The sequence below is a fragment of the Phocoena sinus genome, chromosome 2 (genome assembly GCF_008692025.1).
Source record: "Phocoena sinus isolate mPhoSin1 chromosome 2, mPhoSin1.pri, whole genome shotgun sequence".
Taxonomy (NCBI): Eukaryota; Metazoa; Chordata; class Mammalia; order Artiodactyla; family Phocoenidae; genus Phocoena; species Phocoena sinus.
Window position 1 is genome coordinate 84346593 of NC_045764.1, and position 22625 is coordinate 84369217.

At 40.0% G+C, this 22625-nt stretch overlaps 1 protein-coding gene and 1 pseudogene across 4 annotated transcripts in view; both read left to right on the forward strand.

The window, feature by feature from the left end:
- The first annotated feature begins 467 nt into the window (after positions 1 to 467).
- Positions 468 to 2587, forward strand: LOC116749096 (annotated as a pseudogene).
- An 11448-nt stretch (positions 2588 to 14035) lies between these two features.
- The window catches only part of GABPB1 (GA binding protein transcription factor subunit beta 1), a 77310-nt gene continuing 68720 nt past the window's right edge, over positions 14036 to 22625 (forward strand). The window contains exon 1 of one of the 4 annotated variants that reach the window (XM_032623715.1): positions 14036 to 14265. The gene's annotated coding sequence lies outside the window, so the exon portion shown is untranslated. The remainder of the gene's footprint in view (positions 14266 to 22625) is intronic. The other 3 variants (XM_032623714.1, XM_032623716.1, XM_032623712.1) reach the window with 3 other exon arrangements.

Consider the following 22625-nt stretch of genomic DNA (forward strand, 5'->3'; position numbering starts at 1 on the left):
GGAGATGCAAAAGATTGGAGTGAATATATTTCTTGGAGGGAGAATACAGGCATATTTCATTTTATCAAAAAGCTTGAGCTTCACTTCATTGCACTTCACAAATACTGTGTTTTTTTACAAATTGAAGGTTTGTGGCATCAAACAAGTGCACTGGCGCCATTTCTGCAAAAGCATTTGCTCATTTCATGTTTCTGTGTCACATTCTGGTAATCCTGGTAATATTTCAAACTTTCATTACATTTGTTATGGTGATCTGTGATGTTACTACAACTCACTGCAGACACAGATGATGGTTAGCATTTTTTTTTAGCAATAAAGTATTTTTTTAATACAGTGTTTTTAAATTAAGATCTTTTTTTAGACATAATGATTGCACACTTAACAGACTACAGAACAGTGTAAACATAACTCAAAGGCACTGAGAAACCAAAAAATTCATGTGACTCACTTTATTGTGATATTCGCTTTATGGTGGTGGTCTGGAACCAAATCTGCAATATCTCCAAGGTATGCCTGTAATCTATGAGGCTGGTACAACCATTGGTAGTCTTTGGGACAGTAAAGAAACTAACTTGATAAGAAGAGAAAAAGGAAGTCAACAGTGCCTGCCATGTGCCAGGAACGATGCTAGGTGTTTTCACATCCTATCATCTTTGACTGCAGGTCTGCTCATACCCAGGGCTGGATAGGGCCTAGATACTCTGTAGGCTAATGCTCAGAGGAGTCTCAAGATGAAAACAATATGTGAAGAAAATCACAATGGTAGTCAGGCAGGGTAGTCTGGGGGCAGGAAGGAAAGGTTAAATTCAAAGAGGGCAACAAGACTCAGTCACCTTAAGGAAAAAGTGATAAAGACTCATTTAGGGTGAAGTCCTTACTTGTGGAGATACAGGTAAAAACACAAGAGATTTCTTCCCAGGAGGACAAGCAATTTGGACTAAAGAATGAAGAAAGTTTGGCTTTGCAGACATCACCATCACCCAGCCACAGTCAACCCTGCTGTGTTCTTCAACATGACTGTCCACGGTGAGCCCTTGGACCACATCTCTTTCAAGCTGTTTGCTGACAAAGTTGCAAAGACAGCAGAAAACTTTCATGCCCTGAACATTGGGGATAATGGACTTCGTTGTAAAGGTTCCTGCTTTCACAGAATTATTGTGGGTTTTATGTGCCAGGGTGGTGACTTCACAGGCCATAATGGCACTAGTGGCAAGTCCATGTGCGGGGTGAAATCTGATGATGAGAGTTTCATCCTGAAGCATATGGGTCCTAGTATCTTGTCCATGGGAAATGCTGGAGCCAACACAAACTGTTCCCAGTTTTTCACCTGCACTGCCAAGACAGAATGGTCGGATGGCAGACCTGTGGTCTTTGGCAAGGTAGAAGAGGGCATGAATATTGTGGAAGCTATGGAGTGCTTCAGTCCAGGAATGGCAGAACCACCAAGTAGCTCTTTAATGCTGACTACAGACAACTCCAATAAATTTGACTTGTGTTTTAACTTCCATACCATTCCTTCTATAGCTCAGGAGTGTACCCTACCACCTTCATCTGCTCACTCTATCCTATAATCTTTGTGCTGTCTGAAAATACTCAACATCTATTCATGTGCTGCAGCTCTTTGGGTTCTATATTTTCCTTATTCCCCTCCAAGTCTAGTTGGATTGCATAGTTAAGTTTATGATTATGAAATAAAAACTAAATGAGAAAAATGAAGATAAAGTTTTGAGTCTGGCCTATTTAGAAAGGTGGCACCTTGGTAAAGATAAAAAAGATGGGAAGGCGAAAAGCAAAACAAGTTTCATTTGAAGAGTTTAAGGGGAAGAGCGAAACCTAAGTACCTTCTTCTAGATCCTGTACACATGCGTGCAGATGGCAGAAAGGCAGACAAATCAGTTTTTAGTACATGTGAAAAACTAAACATCTAAATTTAAATCAAGCTATGGGTTTCAGTGCTTTACTAAATAATACATTACTCCACCTATTGATTGCCTGCAGCCAGCGAAAGGTGGGTTAGCCAGGGGGAAAGGCGGCTCTCAGCTTTCCATCCTACTGAAAGCCTTCTCAGGAGGCTGGGCAGGGGCAGTTTTGAATTTATGCCCTTAAATATCCTGTAGGTATTCTCTTACTCTAACTTGAAACTCTCAATCTCTCATTTCTTAGTTTTCCAACTCTTTGGGCTCAAGCATCAAATCTTTTTTTTTTTTTTAAATAATCAAACATGCTATAGCTTCTCCAGTAATTCAGCATTCTTGCTTGGTCAAAGGACAGCTCTGTGGATAAAACTGGAGTTTGTGCTCTTATTAACTCTGTCATGTTAGGTTTCTCTGGCCTAGAGATGTGGAAATTCAGGGGCAGGGAAAGTACACCATGGAGCTGAAAGTCTATCCCACATGACCCACTCTGTAGGCTAGTCAGCATGGGGTTATTTTAAGCACAGGTAAGTCTAGATTTGCCTAAGTATGGTGATTTTTATTTGGGGATGGGTGGGTGATGGAGAATAAAGGGAGTGTAAATATCCAGATTGCACATAAAGCCTTTCTTGGATTCAAGTCTTGCTTTAACCACAAGTGCTTATAAAATCTGGTATTTTCTCTCCACACACTTCAGGATGGGACTTTTGTTAAGCTGTGCCACACTATATATTAAGTATTCTTAAAGCTCCATTGTTACAACTGGCATGGAAGTAGTGGGTTGTCCCAAGTTCCCTTATATTGCAAACTTGGCATGTTCTTGGGAAGAGAAAGGAGAAAGCATTGAGTGACTGGACAGGCTGCTCAGTGTTTCTACCTTGCACTTAGTCCATTTCCTGAGCTGTGCTGCTGTTGCTTCTGAGGGTGGAATAGGGATATAGGCGGGAGGAGGAGAGAGGTAAGTGTGTTAGGACTAAGCACCACCATCCCCCACCAGCTTTACTGAGATATAATTGATGCATAACATTAAGTTTAAGGCTCATAACATGATGATTTGATATAGGTTTATATTGCAAAATGTCTACTGCAATAAGTTTAGTTAACACACCTATCATCTCACACTCACCATTTTTTCTTGTATTTTTTTTTTGTGGTGAGAACTTTTAAGATCTATTCTCTTAGTAAGTTTCAACTATGCAATACAGTATTAACTATAGTCACTATTCTGTACATTAGATCGCCAGAACTTATCTAGCTTATAACTGAAGGCTGTACCCTTAGACACCTCCACCCATTCCTCCTTCTTTCATCACATCCCCTCCCCTTACTCTACGCCTGGCAACCACAAATCTACTGTTTCTAAGAGTTTGGTTTTTTTAGATTTCAAATATAAGTGAGATCATACAGAATTTGTCTTTCTCTGACTTACTTCACTTAGCATAATGCCCTCAAGGTTAGCATAAAGTCCTTAAGGTTGACCTCTTAATTTATGTTCTGAAAGTGAGATGAGAGTATCAGTTCAGTATCTTGAACAGTAACTGACACAAATATATGTAATAATGGTCAAATGAATTCCTGCAGAACCAAAGGTTGGTAAGTTAGGTCTAGAATTTTATCAATTCATTGCTTCATGGTTTCCTTTAGGTGCAACAAACCTTTAACTCCTGCTTTGGGACTCTAGCGGCCCTAAGAGGAAAGGAGAGGACAAAGACCCCAGAAATCTTCCACATTTTCATATATGTTTGTCCACCTGTTGTGCCAAGCTTTCACTACTAAAAGGAAAACAGCATGGAGGAAAAGGTGGTCAGGTAGGTCTGAGAAGCAGCATGGTATGGTAGAAATAAAACATGAATTTTGGGAGACAGACCAAATGGGGGGAAGATTCCAATTATGCTATTTTCTACCTGTGTACTACTTATCCAGAGTTTACATTTCCCTCATTTGTAAAATGGGGATGACACCTACCTTTGCAGAGATTAAATGAGAAAAATCTATAGGAAAGCATTTAGTAGCTGCTAAATAAATACATGGTAAGTGAAGTCCAATTCATGTTCATGGCCAGCATTTAAATTTCCACGCTTAAGAAGACATTTAAGTTGAAGATTATATGTTAATTTCAGCAGGTAAAATTATGAGTCACTAGTTATACACAATGATAAATTACTTTAACAATTTTTTAGTACAGAAAATGTCAACATATACAGAAGTACAGAACAACACAAAGAACCCCCAAGTATCCGTCATTTAGCTTCTCCAATGATCATACCCTAGACCACTATTACTTCCTTGATACTGCCAACAATTTACACCCTGTTGCAACACCACATTCTTTTGAAACAAAACCCAGATATCATGTCTAAAAGACTCTGGATTAAAAAACTTAATCATAATACTATTATCATAACAAAACACCAAAGTTCAATAAAAGTAATGTTTTCTTGGTATCATCGAATATCCAATCAATCACCAGTGTGTACCACTACTTACAGCCCATCAAGTGAATGAGTTTAGGCCTGCATTTATATGCCTCTTATTCAAACTCAAGAGACAGAAGGATTCCAAATTCTAAGCCACTCCTGAGATGCAAGTTAACATTTGGGTATATTAAATAAATGGAAGGATTCCCCAATAGTCACCTGCCATGCCTAAAGAGATAACAGTTTCCAAATTTTGCAGGAACTACACAGACAATACGTTGGTTGTACTTAATTTGACGAAAGACGTGACACTATTAATAATCATCACAATTTTTTTTGGATGGACCTTTATGAATCTGTGGAAAACTAAAAATACACTTAGTCAACTTCGGCTGCCATAACAAACTACCATAGAGTAGGTGGTTTAAACAACAGAAATTTATTCCTCACAGTTCTAGAGGCTGGGAAGTCCAAAACTAAGGTGCTGGCCATTTCAGTTCCTGGTAGGAAGCTCTATTCCAGGCTTGCAGATGGCCTCCTCACTGGGTCCTCACATGGCCTTTCCTCTGTGCTTCTGAGCTCCAGCTGGAAAAGATCTCTCTCATCCTCTTCTTATAAGGCCACAATCCCATTATAAGGGCCCCACTATCATGACCTAATTTAACCTCAATTACCTTACAAAGGCACCATCTCCAAATACTATCACATTAAGGGTTAGGAGTTATGAATATTTTGGGGGAAGAGGGGGAGACACAAACATTCAGTCCATAACAAGCCTACAAATTTGTAAAATGATTTAGAAGTGCCAACAAGGACCTAATGTATAGAACAGGGAACTATATTCAATATCTTGTAATAACCTATAATGGAAAAGAATCTGAAAAAGAATATATATATATATATATATATATATATATATATATATATATACATAACTGACTCACTTTGCTGTATACCTGACACATTGTAAATCAACTATACTTCAATTTAAAAAAATGTAACAAAAACAAAAAAAGTCTGAAAAGCCAGTAAGCTAGCATACCATATTGAACTCTGTTTTTTCCTCTGTAAATTACCTTGGCTCCAAGTAACTGAGATTATCATTCCTGGAAATCTTTCTTCACACTCTAACATAAACCCCAGAGCAGGTGGACCCCACAGCCTAACAGCTCTATTTTCTCCCTCCCTGTGCCACTTCAGCACTGAAGCAAAATTAAATAAAAATCATTTTCAGCTCCTATCATATCAGGGGAATTCTCCATGAAATGAGTAACTCCCTCTCTCTTACCAGGTTGATTCTCTGTAATTCAAACAAAGGCTGAAGGATCTTTTTAGATACTGCTAAGCTTGCAAATTTGCCACACACACACACACAAAAAGAGTAGGTGGAGCTGTTTGTATTCATTCTTGGCACTTTTCCAGGTTTTTGCTGGCTGCTTCCACTGCATAAGCAGCCATGTTTTTACTAGTCGTGGGTGTGTAGCTGCAGGATCTGCAGCAAATAATTTGTGTCCTGAACAAACTGTATAAACCAAATGTCATTTCCCCCAGTTTAACCAAATGATTCTGTTACTGGTCCTGAAAATATTAGGTAGGACTTGAAATAATCTACCCTTCAAAAGTTCACAGGGAAATATCCAAAAATTCGGTAATACTCTAGTCTATCAGCAATGCTGTGGAGAAACATTTGGTACATGGAGGGCAATATGGCAGTACCTATTAAAATTAAAAATACACATATGCCCTTTTGCAGAGTAATTCCAGTCTGGGAACTGAGATGAGACATGCTTAAAATATACAAGAAAAGATGTGTGTACAACGATACCCATCCAAGCACTAATTAGAATATAAAAGATTAGAAACTCATGTTCTGGACTTCCCTGGTTGCGCAGTGGTTAAGAATCCACCTGCCAATGCAGGGACATGGCTTTGATCCCTGGTCTGGGAAGATGCCACATGCCATGGAGCAACTAAGCCCATGTGCCACAACTACTGAGCCTGTGGGCCACAACTACTGAAGCCTGTGCTCCTAGAGCCCGTGCTCCACAGTAAGAGAAGTCACTGCAATGAGAAGCCCACGTAATGCAACTAGAGAAAGCCTGTATGCAGCAATGAAGACGTAACGCAGCCAAAAAAAAAAAGAAAAAAGAAAAAAGAAACTCATGTTCTTCAATTGGATAATGACTGGTTAAATAATCTGCAGGGGTAAGAAAAAAGGATGCATTTTATGCATTTATACGGAAAATCCCAAGATGCCTTAAGTGCAAAGTGCAGAATATTGTATACAGTATCCTCCCTTTTATATGAAAATGGGGAAAAATAACATGTAAAGGCATGAAAATAATTACACGTATAAGCATGAAGAAAAACTCTTGAAAAATACACAAGAAAGTAAGAGTAGAGGTTACCTTGGGGGTGGGAAATGTATAGATGGAAGACAGTGATGATGTTTAAAAAGTTTTTTGCACCTGTGGGTAGATTATCTATTTTAACAAATCTGGCTGGAGGCTGTAACCAACCAACAATTATTAATTGCCCGCTGCCTTAAAACAGAAAGAAAGAAAATCAGGTTGCCCAAATGCAACCTTTACTCTGGGGTGTAAAATATAAGGTTGAGTGAAGTGGCTGTGTCTAACCAATTCCTGGAAATCAAAGTTCTCGGTGCTCCTAAGCGATTCTGAGATCAGTGACTATGCCAAAGGGTTTCACTTGCTTATTGGAGGTCTTCTCTAGAACCTGGAAAGAGGGAGTAGATAAAGACAGAAGACATCATGCTCCTGCAATCAAGTTAAAATTCCTCAACAGTCTGTTTTCCAAAAACGCACACATTATTCATCTGTAAATCTAAAAACACACAGTAAGAAACCAGTAATTGTATTGTGGCGGAACATTCTTCTTTTACTTATTTTTAATGTTAAGATGCTATTCTAAGAGTAAATAGTTTTAGTAAACCTAGTAGGGAAAAGTCTTCCTTGTAGATACAGTGGATTACTCTAAATTTTGAGGAGATATTGCTGCTTTCCAAAAGGCAAGTGTTTATCACCAGCAAAATTATCTTTCATTCTAAGTTATAATGTCCTTGGCTGGCAAAGCCATCTTGATCTTTTCCCTTAAAATTTCAGGTGACTGAAAATGCCCTGTGAACAGTGAACACTATTATATAACATTTCCGCGTTTTCCAATGTGAAGGACCCATACCATTGGTGATATGCGAGATGGTTCTTGGCAGTATGCGAACAAAGCAGCAAACAACAATGAATCACGTATGAGTTATTCCCGTTTCTTTCATGCTTTGGCATGATTTAACGCACTTGGCAAAAATGTATCTAGCTAGGCTTTAATAACTGACTTTGTTTTCATTATACTAGTTTTCACAGTTACCACCTTGACTTTTTTCTTATTGCCAGAGGTCTAGAACACGAATGTTTGTCTGGACTAACCATGCTCACAGAAGCACAACAAATATGACAGTACAGGCACTGCTTTATGTTCCAGAAACCCTTGGTCGCAAATCACAAAAATCCAATGGTCTTTTCTCAGGGCATATCTTTCCTTGACTCAAATTCTCCCCATGGACTTAGATACTTGGCTCTACAGGCATGGTGTATTGCACCATACAAGCTGGAGTCAAGCTGGTTTTAAACGCTGGTTCTTCACCTTACTGTGAGTCTACAAAGTCAGTCTACCAAATGAAGCTCAACTGGCTACCCTGGAATTTGAGGGGAATAAACGAGATAACAAATAGAGAACAGCTGGCACACAGTTCAACAGGTGCTCAGTAAGTGCGGATTTCCTCTTTTTCCTTTACCTCTCTCCTTCTTTGTCCTCAGTACTGTTTTTCTATATTCTCTTCCAATGATTGTATTCACGCCCATGGCTTTAATTATTACCCTTATGTGGGTAATTTCTAATTTCTATCACCAATTCTGACACTTTTTTCAGAGTACCAAAACTTAGGTTCTAAATCTGTTTGAAAATTCCACCTTGATGTTCTGGCATGATCTTAAACTCAACATGTATAAAACAGAGTTTAAATAAAATCTTTCTCCAAATCATTTAGTTCATGCTATCACCATAACCTCCATCACTCAGACTCAAAATATCAATCATCCTAACTCCTTCCCCCTTTCCCATCACATCCAATTGAACATCAGTAAAAATTTTATATGACATTTTAATAGCTTACGAAGTGTTATAAACAAAACAAAAATGTACGTTTTATCAAACTCCCCTCAGCCCCAGGTGGGAAAAATGATATTAAGGCAAGTTAGGAGATACGCCCAGGTCATTAGCTAGAGAGTGGTTAGTCTAGATGAAAAAACAGTTAAGTCCTGAACTTGGGACTCCTCACTCCAATTGCTATGCTCTTTCACCATCTCATACTGCTTCAAGTTTTGCAGCATTTTTTTGCATCTGTCTCTCCTCTCCTTCACCACTGCCAACCCCAGAATTCAAGCCTGCCTTATCTTTCACATCCGTAACGCTTGGCTCAGTAAGGTAATAGTTGGTAGTCTGTATCCAGCATGGGATATTTTTTCTAACTTGTTAACTTCAGCAAAAATTTTAAAACCATGAAATATATAATACATATACTGAAAAGTCATCCACCTCAAAACTGACAGCTCAATGAATCACAAAGTGAACATCTATGCAACCCCCACTCACGTCAAGAAACAGAACGCTGCTAGCACCCCAGAAGCACCCCTACATACCCTCCCAAGCATTACTCCCCCACCCAAAGCTAATCATTTCCTTTCTTTTCTTCATAGATTTTACTACCTAAACCTGTATCCCTAAATCTAGTTTGGTTTCATGTGTTTTCTTGAACTGTGAATTTTCCAAAATGGCTATACCAATATACATTCCCACCAACAGTGTAGTTTCATTTGTTCCAATACTTGACATTTTGTTTTCCATTTTAGCCATTATTGTGGGTGTGCCACAGTATCTCATTGTGATGTCAATTTGCATTTCCCTAATGATTACAGAAGTCAAGCACCTTTACATGTTTATTGGCCATTTAGATATCCTCTTTTGTGAAGTGACTTTAAATCTTACCAATTTTTATGTTGGGTTGTCTCTATTTCTTACTGATTTGTGGGAGTCTATAAATTCTGAATGGCAGCAAAACAGACATATTTCTATTGTAGAAATGAATACATTTGTTGGATGCTATTAGAATACCACTAACTCCTCTTACTCTGCAGAACCCCAAATTCACTAATGACCCTCTGGGAGGTAATGCAGTCAACTTTGTGCATTCTCTCTAAACCAATGTAGAGTTATTGTGCCATGGAATCTGCTAGATACTTGGAATATAATGTCAAATAAAGTGATTAGGGACAACAGCTTTGAAAAGAGACCTGTATTGGAATCCTGTCTCTAACATTTACCAGCTTGGTGACTTTACGTAAGTTATTTAAACTGTTTTAGCCTCAGTATCCTCTTTGGAAAAATGAGGCTAATAATACCTATTTTAAGAGTTGTTATGAGGGTTAAATGAGACAATAATATGTAACAGGTTTTGCATAGTGGCTGGCAAACAGGAACATTTAATAAGTGGTAGCCATTATAAATTTGGTTATTTCCATGTAGCCTGCCATTTCGGTATAGTGGGAGAAACTGAGTAGATGTCCATTCCTCTCTTAGCCATTACAGTTCTCACTATAAAGTTAAAAAAAAAAAGGCACTGGGTTTAGATTAGTCTTCTGGGAACTTGGTCCTTCTGACTCCCTTCATCAGAGTGTCTCTAGAGCAGTGCTTCAAAAATAATCTGTGGTGGGCTTCCCTGGTGGCGCAGTGGTTGAGAGTCCGCCTGCTGATGCAGGGGACACGGGTTTGTGCCCTGGTCCGGGAAGATCCCACATGCCGCGGAGCGGCTGGGCCCGTGAGCCATGGCCGCTGAGCCTGCGCTCCGCCACGGGAGAGGCCATAACAGTGAGAGGCCTGCGTACCGCAAAAACAAAAACAAAAGCAAAAATAATCTGTGGTGAAAGATCATAGACACTTCTATAAAATATAAAAATAAATTAACTAGAGAAGGGAAATAAAACAAAGGCATATACAAGATACAACAATACAAGCCCCCAATTTTTATTAGAACCATAAACATAAAATTAGTGTAACACTAATTGCTATAAAAGTTTCTAAATTCTTACTCTCGATTTCTGTAAATGCCTTGGACCAATAACAAAGGGTTTAGAGACTGGCAGTGACCCGTGGCCCATACTTTCGGTAGCACTGCTCTAGCACACTGACAAAAATCAGACTTCTGAATTTGAAGGGTTGAGGTAGGTCCTAGAATGTGGAGACTCTACTGAAGGGTTGCTCTTGGTCCTGAGTCATCAGTTGGTCGCCTACTGGACTTTTTCTAGCCTTAAGCACAACACTGTGTCACTCCTTAGCTTAAAAACGACCCACTGTTCCCTCTGTCTTAAAGGGTAAGATCTCAATCCTTTAACATGGCATCAAAGGCCTTCCAGGCTGGTTCCACACAACTTTTTTGGTCTGATTTTCCACTATTCTTTATTCTAGTAGACCTGCACTGTCCAATATAGTAGCAACTAGCCACAAGTGGCCATGGAACAGTTGAAATGTGGCTAATTTAGGAAGTAAAATTTTAATCTTAACTTTAATTTAAAATAAAAAATCTTATACATAATTCCATTACTGCAAAACTTTTGAAATATGTTTGGAATGATTCGAGTATGTGAATCTACTTTTTCAGCTGTAAATTTTATGAAATCAATTATCGTGGTATGCTATAAATGTAAAAAACAACCAGATTTTGAACACTTACTTGGTAATGAGAAAAAGAATGCAAAATATTTAATACTTTTAAATATTGATCACATATGAAATGATACTATTTTGGATATATCGGGTCAGATAAGATTTTTAAAATTTTTTTGTTTTCTTTCACTTTAATGTGGCTACTGTAAAATTACATATGTGGCTTGTGTTATATTTATATTGGACAGTGTTGGCCTAGACAATCATGCCCCAAACCTAGGAATCACTCTTGATTTTTCCCTTTCCCTGTTTGATTCATTAGCAATATAGGTCGGGTCTAATCACAAAATATATCTTCAATGCATCCACTTTATCTCTACTGTTACTATCCATGTTACTCCATACCTTAAAACCCTTCAGTGGCTTCTAGAGCTCTGAAACTTACCAAGGCTGCAGACTTCATCTTCTACCATTCCTTTCTTTGCTCTCTAGACTTTAGCCACATTGCCTTTCTTGCTTTCTCACCAAAGATTTTGCCTTACTATTCCCTTTGGTCTTGAACACTGCCCTCAACTTATTCCCATTCAGGTCTTAGCTCAAAGAATACCTTCTCAGAGAGGCCACTTTTTTTTCTGGCTGTGCCACACGGCTTGCCAGATCTCAGTTCCCCAACCAGGGACTGAACCTGGGTCACAGCAGTGAAAGCCCAGAATCCTAACCACTAGGCCACCAGGAAACTCCCAGAGAGGCCATTTCTGAACAATCTTCAAAATTATGCCTGCTCTCTCTTCCCAGAGAAATGCTTCATCCAAATACCCTTTTATTCTCTTCATAAAGGATATTATGTGATATTACCTTTCCCCTTCTTTTATAAAACTTGTTTATAGTCTGTTCCCTCCACGGAAACAGGAGCAGGAACCTTGTTGGTCTTGTTCCTGCTTAATCTGTTCTAATGTGTAGAACAGTGCCAGTGACAGCTGCTCTCGAGACAACTTACATGAAAGAATACCTAAGTGCCTACTAGACATACAATCTCAGTGAAGACATCCTCCTAAATGCTCCCTCAACACACTTGGGAGTCATCTTTGACATCTTTTCAGTCATTCCGTATCCAGTCAACCAAATCACCAAGCTCTCAACATCTTTGGTCATATTCTTCACTCCTGTTTGCCACTATCTCAGTCCAAGTCATTACTCTCTCATAGACTGCTGTTTTCTCCAAACTGTTTTCTTTGCCTCTGACTTCTGCATGACAGTGATCTGTCTAAACTACAAATCCAATCTGATTATGCTTCTACTTAAAATCTTTCAATGCCATCCTCTTAGCTCTCAAAAGTTAATTTCTGCAAATGGCATTCAAGGCCTTTATGACTAGACCTCTTCAGACACATCTTTAGGCATTCCTGAAAAAGCATTATCTTCTTCGCCCAACAATTTCTCCAGAGTTTTCCTTTTAACCTTTGCATTTGTTGCTTCACCTGTCTGGAAGGTTCTTCCCGACTCCCTTATTAAAGCTAATTGCTTCTCCAGTCCCATTCCATGCCTCCCTGACAGGTAAGTAAGGGATTCCTCCTATATAAAATTTCACAGCATTCAGCAGTTTACCCTCATTATACTACTGATGATGCCTACTTACTTGTCTGCATTCTACAGCATAAGATTAATGAGGGCAAGGATTCTACAACAACCATTAGCTGAATGTTTACTCAGATAAACTCAATGTTAAAGAGAAGCATGTGACTATGGAAAGAAGCACTGAAAATATTAAATTGAAAGAAAAATAGAATACGGTTCCTATGCCATTCACTTTGTTTCTATTTTAGGCACAACGCTTTAATAAGTTACATAAAGACTTTATAAATCTCTACATCAATAACACAAAAGGGTAAGTGGAGAAAGACTGTTTATCTGAGGCCACCCAAAATCTGTAGACAACATGTTATTTCATTTGTTTGTAAACTCTTCTAGATTAAAATCTTGGCGCTCTCTCACATATTCCCAATTCCTAAATATAGGAAGCCAAAAATTGTACGGTTAGAAGGTTGGAAAAGTCATTCCCAGGCTCATCTGTTAAAAACATTACCAGTGTGGTGGGTATTTTAGCAAAATCATCACAAGTAATTTAAACTCCTAAGACTCTTACTTTGTAAATCACCATCCACAAATAAACTTTTGCTGCTTTCTTAATAAAATACAACACAACAAAAATCTTGACATTTCAGCCACGGAAAAACAAGACTTCTACCTCTGAGGTGACAGTAATCCAAGGGAATTCGGCGAGCAGTTACGAAAGGTCTACGAAGTATAAGGCATCAAAAGAATGTTTAAGAAAAAAAAAAGGCGGGGGGTGGCTACAGGAATATGTACATTTTCGTCACGAACTTGACTTGCTCAGTTTAGGTGAAGTGGAGAAATAACATCCGTAGTTCCTCCCCTTGTACCTCAACAGCGACTCCTGTCCCAGTCAGCCTAGTGGAATCTAGGGCGGCTTCAAGTTAAATCCTAGCTTTCTCACTGCCCTTCCTCTCTGCTAGATGTCTCAGCTTAATCTGGAAGGAGTCAGGATTCCCCACCTCTCAGCTTTCATGCCGAAGACATAACGTTAGCACACGCACTTCAGCCTCCCACTCCTAGCCCCGCAGAAAGTGGCGGGAAGGCTAGGTGGCCGGCCTGCAGCCCCGCCGCGCACATGGCCGGCCGCAGCTCCTACCCCCGTGCCGCGCAGGCGCCGGGCGAGCCGGGACTTGCGGTCGCCGACAACGGATCATTCCGCCGCTTTCTTTGTGTCGCTCAAGTTCTAGAGATGGCATATTTTCCTCCCCTTTGTTAAAAAGAAAAACCAGGCCGTCTCGCCCCCTTCCTCCCGCCGGAATGGGATCGGGGAGTGGGTGGGAGAGGGATCTGCTGACCAGGGCAGGGGCGGAAAGGCTCAGAAGAGGGGCTGACGAGGGCCGGGTACGGGAGGGATGCTGGGAGCTTTGACTCACTCGCACACCATGTGTCCCTCCGCGCGCAGCACGGGGGACTTTTCGGTGGGGATTTTGGGCGCCGACCAGACGCGGCATTTTCGGAAAATAGCGCCTTGTGCAGCTGAAGCGCTTTGTGTTTAGCTGGGCCGCGTCAGCCCGGCCGGGTACGAGGCGCCTCGGGTCCCCGAACCACCTCCTGCGGCTCCCCGGTCGCCGCTCCCGAAGCTTTTCCAGGTCAGTGCGGGTCTGTGTAGGGCCCTGTTACCACCGGATGTGGAAGTTGATCTCTTCGCTGGTAAAAAATAATTCCACTTCCCCCGGAACCCAGATCATCCCCGCGATTTCCTGTTTATTGCATTAAGGCGCCGGGTTTCCGGGGCTCTTGGCCCCGCTTATTCCGCGGGGGTCGGCGGGGTCGGCCTGGGCCCCCGCTCCGCCCGCGCCGCCGGCGCGCTTTGTCCGCTCGCACCCCGCTTCTGGGAGGGGCGGGCAGACATGGTGGCGGCCGCCGCCCCCTCCTCGGCCTTGGCGAGCTGCAGCCTCCCCGCGGCTCATAGCCCGGCCGGTCCCGAGCGGCCGCCCCGGGGCGGAATGGGGTCGGGCTGGGGCTTCGGGGGCTCTGCGGGAGGCGGGCGAGGGAGGGAGGGAGACAGGCAGGCAGGCGCGGCACGGCCTTGGCGCCCGCCGCCCCGGGAGCCGCCGCTCTCTTTGTCTGGGCGGCCTGATCGCACCGCCTGGCTCAACGGAGCGGGGAAGGGACGGCGGGGGCGGCCGGCTTCGGGTGAGCTGTGCTGCTGGGCCCGCGGGGCCGGGTGGCGCTCGGGCCGCGGCGGGAGCGGCCGGCCCGGACAGGGTTAACGGGAGCGCCCGGCCGGTCCTGCGCTGGGCCGCGCCGTCGACTGCCTCGGCCTTGGGGACTCGAGTCCCTGAGGGGACGAAGCCAGCCGCTCAGGATGCTGGGCACTTCTGTTCTTGGGACTTAGCCGCCGGGATCTGTGGGTGCAGGGCCTCGGGGAAGAAGTTGGGAATTTTGCCAGGTCATTTCTGCCTGGGCACAGTTAATCAGTGTGTATTTAGTGTGTTTCGTTGAAACTCTCCTACCGTGTTGAACCAGCGTGCCTAGCCTCAAGAGTGCATCGTGAAAACTGAAACCAAAGGAACGATATAGGCCTGCTTTGTGTGTGTTTTCCGACTTGAAGCCTGTTTTCAGTACACAGACTGTTGCTTTAAAGCTGATTGGACTGTGGCGAACAGACATCTGTTCAAAGGAGGGGCAGAGACCACAGTACTTCTGAAGGGGGCTTGGTAATATGGAAATATTTTAAGTGCTGTCTCTGGACAGTGATTTGCTGTCTCAATTCAGGCAAGTTACTTTCTGAAGTAGTTTTTATTTGGAAAATGTTTTGATGTAGTGAGTAAATGATCCTTGTACAGTAGTTTGCCATCCCAGAATTAAAGAAGCACCATAGTTTATTATGCAGAAGTTCATGGTCAGAAGTTCTTTTTGCAGATATTTATCTCACACATAGACCCAGCCAGCTTACTTTAAATTTCTTCTCGTTGACTTGTAACCGTCGACCTTGACACTTCCACTTTCAGGCTCAGATTTTGAATTTAAGGAAACTAAAGACGGCTTTATCTTTTTTCTTTTCTCTCTTTTGAAGTATCTATTTTTCCAAAAATAACAAAAGAAAAATCCATTGCATGTTCACATCAGTGACCTTTTAGGCAAGAGTGACATTGTTTTGCATTTCTGCAAGTCTTTAATGTCAGGTTTAACAGAAGATAGCTAGATTCTTAAACCTACTTCTGCATTCAGTCTGATGTGGTGTCACACCATGTAACCACTGGAAAACACTGTATGCTCATGCCTTTTTTAAAAAACTAAAAAATGTGTCGTTTCTATCTTCTCACAAGTCAAATCAGGATGTTATTATACAAGACACACTTAAAAAATATGGATGAGAAGGTTGATTCCTGTGCTTTTTTCTTGGACTCCAACTTTTTTTCAGTTTGAGATTTAGAACATTTGAAAAAATTTTAAGTGATTAAACTTAATTTTTAATTCCACAACTTTTTTTTAATGATGTACACAACCATGAATTCCGTGTTAGATTTGCTTGTGAAAACTTGTATGTAAATGTAATTTTTGAAGATAGGACACTTTCAAAGCAATATAGGAGTGCCAGATTTAAAAGGAATCCTGCAGTGAAACCTTTGGTGAAACAGTGCTTTTGTATTGTAGTGTGTATACAAACTTAGAGTTAACTGTCTGTAACTTAGAGTTCGAATTGTCTATCTCTTTGAATCAATCTGGGTTTTCTAGGTTGGGGGGCAATTAAATTGTAGTTGTGTGAAAATTTAAGGCCATACTTACTTTGGTTTAATGGTTTTGAAATGAAGCTAAATTCACTTCTAGTTGTTCTGTGAACTTTAGTCTGATTCTGTCAGTCTGTAGTTCTGTTCCATCAACAGGAAGCATCTGGTCATTCTTCATGTAATTGTTAGAAAATGCCAGGTATATTTTTGATGTTTGCTATTCAAATGAAAATAAATAGATTGGATCTTGGTTTGTCCCCCCTACCCTCAACTCTAAGATATATTTGTAATGGGCCTCATCGTCGATAGAATGGACTTTTTTTTTTGGCCCTTGAGTACCTCAAGTTAGGAATAGTAACAAGTAAAGCAAACAAGTCGTTAGGGATTCAGAAGTCATTGCAAGAAATTTTGACTCGTGAATTAATTTTGAGGGTGCAGTGCCCTTTTGCAAGTAGCTTGAGTGTGGATGGGCTCCATCTCTTCTCTGCAATTGCTAAAAAACTGAAACAAAACCTTAGTGTTCAGGGCAACTCAGTTTTCTAATGAATCATTTCTTTGGTTCCAGAGCTTTCCAACTAGTAATCATATGTTTCTACAGCACTAACGTGTCTACCTTAGGACAACGATAATTAGTATTATACTTTTTCTGAAGATGTTTGTTCCATCATGCTCTCTAGAAGGTCAATTTATTAGTATTAGTGCCTATGTGTTACCTCATAATGTTGACAACGGTGCTCTGCACAGAGGAGATGCTTTGGTGCAGTCAACTGTCATTTCAGTCGTTGGTGGGCTAGTGCACTTTTATTTGGGCTGAGTATGTCCATAATGTAAGTGTAGAGGCTTAAGCATGAAGTGATTTCTCCACTGAAGGTAAATCCACATGCAGGGCCATTGATCTAGATTTCTAGAAATAGAAATCTAAAACTCTTAGCCCGAGTTCTCTTACCTTCTAATGGGAATGATTATAAAGGTTGGCAGTTAGGGCCCAAGATGCTAATGCACAAATAGAGAGTGTGGAAAAGACTTGATCATTTTAACTGTACATTTAATAAGAATCAACACATAATTTTTTTTAAAGTAAATGTCATTTTGAAGTTGGTAGAACAGCATATAGAAAGAGCAAGGTGTTAGCCCCACTTTACTTTTTACTAGTTGTGTTATACCTGGGGTATTATGTCAGATTTTCAGGTAGCATATATCATATTGTAAGTGGGACCTTGCATCAATCAGTTCTCAAACTTTGTATCAGAATCACCTGGAGAGCTAATTAAAAAAAACCATGGAGGCCCAAGCTTAAGTAAGAGGAACTGGGCCACTCTGTTTTTCTCACATTCCTTAGGTGACAGACAATCAGGTTTAAAAACCACAGAACTATAGAACATAGCCAGAGAATTCTGATCATGGGGGAAATGGAAAGGAGAAAAAGTTGAAAAACTGTGATGTTTGGCCCAAAAAAAAGGAGCTCATCTAAGAAATGATAGTAGTATTTAAATATTTGGAGGTCTCTCACACAGAAAAATCAGGTTTGATTTGACTAGAAAGAAGTAGGATCAAGGGGTAGAAGTTAGAAGGAGGCAGATTTCAGCATTCTTCCAAGAAAAATTTCCTCAAAACAGTAAAAATATAATGTGTTGTTTTGGGTGGCAGGCTGTCCCCTCCCACTGACAGTGTTAAAGTTAGGGATTCAAGGGTAGAGGAAATGATGTGCTGAATGAGGATTTGGGCCAGGTTTCGTTAAGTTCCCTACAAACTGAGATTTTATGAAATCCGTCTAGGTTTGCAGGTACAAAAGTGGAAGAGCAAAAGGTAATTGAAACAAGCTGGTTAGCTTAACTGGATCATAGTTTTTATTTTCTTGGATAAAGAGAAATGAGTATTAAGTGAGAGAGCTATTTGATGAAGGTTTTAAACCCAGCTGTGATTTGGCAGATTCAAAGCCTGAAAAATAGGCATACCTTCTGATGTGGAAATTCCTATTTAAATGAATTTATTTTGGGGTAGTAAAGATATGCCAATAAATTGGTAGCTGTTTACATACCAATTGCAGCATTGTTGATAATAAAAGCTGTATATTGACACATTTGACCCTCCTCCCCATATTAATAATGTAGTAGGTTATATTATCCCCCATTTTTCAGAAGAGAAAACTGAGGCATAGAGAAATTAGGTAGCTTGCCCAAGGTAGCAGAGTTAGTAATATAGAGCCATGGACTTGATTCCACACAGTTTGACTCCCAGAGCCGGTGACTCAATGCTGTGGAATTATAAACAACTTAAATATTTCACAGTGATTGTTAGCGTACATCCCTACAGTGGGGTACTGCCTAGCCATTAAAATGATGGTTAGAAGAATAAAAACATGAAATTATGTCTTGGTGTATGTTAAGTGAAAAAAGTAAATTTAAAAACATGATTTTATTTTGATTAAATAACATACATTGATATCTGGAAGGAAATGTGCCAAACTGTTAAGTGGTTATTTTTGAGTGTAAATTTATAGGTGATTATTTTCTTTTTACTTATACAAATTTTCTTACTTCTACAATGAATATGTATTATTGTATATTGCTTGTGGTTAAAAAGATATTAAGGTATTATATTTCAATAAAAAATTAAAAATATTAGCATAAGCTGAGGAGTTTGGATTTTATACTGTGCAGTTTATGCAAGTTGACTAAGGAATTGCACATAAATGAGAATTTGTAAGTGCATGAAGTGTTCTGTATTTAATGAACACATGAAGTGTTTGAATCTTTACCATTCTAAAAGTAATACGTTAATTGAATAGAGAAAAATATCACTGACTCCTACCACCCTACTATAATCAGTTCTATATTTTGTTAATGTTTTCTTCACCTTAAGTGTAATATTTTAAATGTTGTATTCATCCCAGCTTAGTCACTCTCTGGCTCTGTGACTTGTTTAATCTCTCTGTGCCGCACTTTCCTCCTTTGTAAAATTTGAATAATTATGATAACTACCTCATGGTGCTTGGAAGGATTAAATGAGTTACTGCATATAAAGTGATCAGAACAGTGTCTGACACATGGTTAATAGTTCAGTAAATGTTAGCAATTATTGTAGGATCATAGTCAACTAAAACCCTGTGGTCTAATAGGTTTTGGAATTAAGAATTTTTTAGATATAGCTAAGGTAGTGTTATGTAACCTTTCAACAGTCCAGTGCAGTAGCCTTCTTAAAACAAGTTACTATTTCTGCAGCAAAATGTAAGAATGTTTACACTAAATGGGGAAAATAAAGGCTATAAATAGCTTCATGTCAGTTTCGGTAAGGTTTCACTGCCAAATGCATTATTTTGGGTTTCAGAGCTGTTTTTTGGTTTTGGAATTGCAGTTAAGGAACCTGTGGAATTTACTCAATTTTGAGTCCTATTTTATTTTAATATTAAAACATTTTTAATATTAAAGCATGTCTAGGAGGTCTAAGATCAAGGTGCTGGCATCATTGGGCCCTGGTGAGGACCCTCTTCTGGGTTGCAGACTTCTCTCTTGTATCCTCACATGGTAGAAGGGGCAAAGGGACCTCTCCCAGGTCTTTTTATGAGAACATTAATCTCATTCCTGATCTGCCCTCAAGACTTAATCACCTTCCAAAGGCCTCACTTCCAATACCATCACTTTGGGCATTAGGAGTTCAACATAAAATTGAGGGGTGGGGAGACACAAGTATTCAGACCATAGCATACAGTATGGTGTGTAAGTGAATGATCTAAAAAATTTCTTACATCCTAACTGGCTCTTGTGAACTCTGATCTTTGCGATTACTCCACCTATGTTCCTTTATTTATTTTTTCCATAGGGACCCTCAATTTCTCTCCCTTAGCTTATGCATTGTATGTAGCCTGAACTTGCATCAGTCACTTTTTCATATTTTACTGGGCTCCTGTTGTCAAATTTTCCTACCCATCTATTTCCTCTGTTCTTCCTCATAGGTCACAGTGTATTTGTGGAGGAAGGTGGGTAATTATGAAAATTATGAAAATTTTTGGCCACTATAAATTTATGCTGGACAGATCCAATGGACGCTCGCTACTTAGCAATCACTTTATTAATCTAATATTTTGCTTTTGTCTCATATATCTTCCTCTCTTTCAGAAGGTGCCATTGACTTCTACTTAATTGAAAAAGAAAATAGAATACAAGCTTGCATTTTTTTTGTTTTGTTTTCACCATGACAAATCTCTATTCTTTCACCTTATTTTGTAAACTGAATGGAAGAGGAATCTTGCTGCTATACTTAACTTTTCCTCTGATCACTTTGAGGGTTATCTCCAGGGGTTTTTCCTCCTTACCTTCAAGTATATACAGACTTCCATATTTTGGGAGAAAAAAATAAACTTTGATTAACTATTGCTACTGTTCTTTCTAGATATCTTCCTCATTTCTCTTTTTTATTTCAAAAATTTTAAGATCTTAGTTAAAATTTCTGCCCTCAGCTCTTGCTGCCCTCAGCCCTTTTACTACTTCTTCCCTAACTTACTGCAGTTTTGTAATGACATTACATGTGAATGTGATGTATTCAGACTGTTGCTTCAAAGGACATCCTTTTTTCCAATGGTATTGGCTTCATCCTGATTTTATTCAGTTAGTGTATATGTGTTACTGTTGACTTCCACCTAGGCTTCTTAACTTTCTTTCCTTGCTTTTCATGTTAGTGTGCATCCTGATTTTCTGGCTACTATGTTTATTTATTTATTTTTGGTTGTTGTTTCATGATCCTCGTAACCACGGTCGTTATTCTTCTCAGTACTTAGCCCTCTGCTCACCTCTCTTTGTCTCTTCTCCATGGATGTTTTATATGTTTATATGTTCATCAGTGTGTACTCTCCAGGTTTGTATCTCCAGTGGTTTACTGAATACTTCCATTGAGAGGCTCAAGGAATTTCCTTCACTTTTTGATTTATTATTACCCACTTTCCACCTACTCTGTTTTTCTTTGTTTTATCATCATACTTAAATCTTTTTTTTGCTTAATTAATTTTATTTATTTTTGGCGGCATTGGGTCTTCGTTGCTGCGCATGGGCTTTCTCTAGTTGCAGCAAGCAGGGGCTACTCTTTGTTGCGGTGCACGGGCTTCTCATTGCAGTGGCTTCTCTTGTTGCGGAGCATGGGCTCCTGAGCGCAGGCTCAGTAGTTGTGATGTGCAGCCTTAGTTGCTCTGCGACATGTGGGATCTTTCCGGACCAGGGATCGAACCCGTGTCCCCTGCATTGGCAGATGGATTCTTAACCACTGTGCCACCGGGGAAGTCCCCATGCTTAAATCTTAAAGTTGTCTGTGATACATGTTTCTCCTTTATTTTGTATATCCATCAGTCAGCATGATTCTTTAGATTACTCTTTACTGGATCTCTGTTTTTGGGATTCTGCATTGCCTGTTATTTGCCCTTTCTAACTTTAGAGTCACCTTCCTCCAATCCATCCTTCATATGGCTGCCAGAATAATTTTCCTAAAAATTTTTTTGAACCCATTGCTGCTAAACCTAAGCAGTCTGAAGAGAGAACATGTACTGTTGACCTTTGCACTCTGCATTGTGCCAAGCAAAGTGAATTGAACTTGTGTTGAATAAATGTTTGAATGGATCACCGTTTGCTCAAAACATAGAACGACTCCCAATTGTCTGCAGGATAAAGTCCAAACTCTACTTTCTGGCTTTCAGATCTTTTCATATTACAGTCTGCTTCTTCAACCTTATTCTTTACTCCTTAACATTACCAAGGTAGTATTTCCTCTCTGTACTACACCATGCTTAAGCATAACTCTATGTGTTCTTCTTTTCCTTTTCCTTGCTTGTCAAAACCTATTCAGCTTAACAGTGCTCTGTGCCAGGCACTGTTCTAATCTCTGGTGTTACCGTAATGAACAACACAGAAGACAAAGTCTATTTTCTTGAAGCTGTCATTCAGGGTGGGGGGAGAGAGGGCACAGTAAACAAATGTCAGGTGGTAATGAGTGCAATGAAGAGTAAAACTGGATAAGGGGATAGAATGGTGGGAAGTGGCTCCTATTTTAGGTGGTCAGAAAGCTTCTCTCTTTGGGTGTCCTGAAATGAGGGAGTAAATCATGCAGTTATCCAAGTAAAGTGCTTTCTAGTCAGAGGAAACAACGTCTCCAAGATCCTAAGCTGGGAACATGTTTGGCTTGTTTGAATAGTTACTAAGACCTGACCTTTGTCTCAGCAACCCTACTTAAGGGAATTTATCCTACAGTTATATGAAGTGAAATGATGCATCTACAAACTTATTAATTGCAGT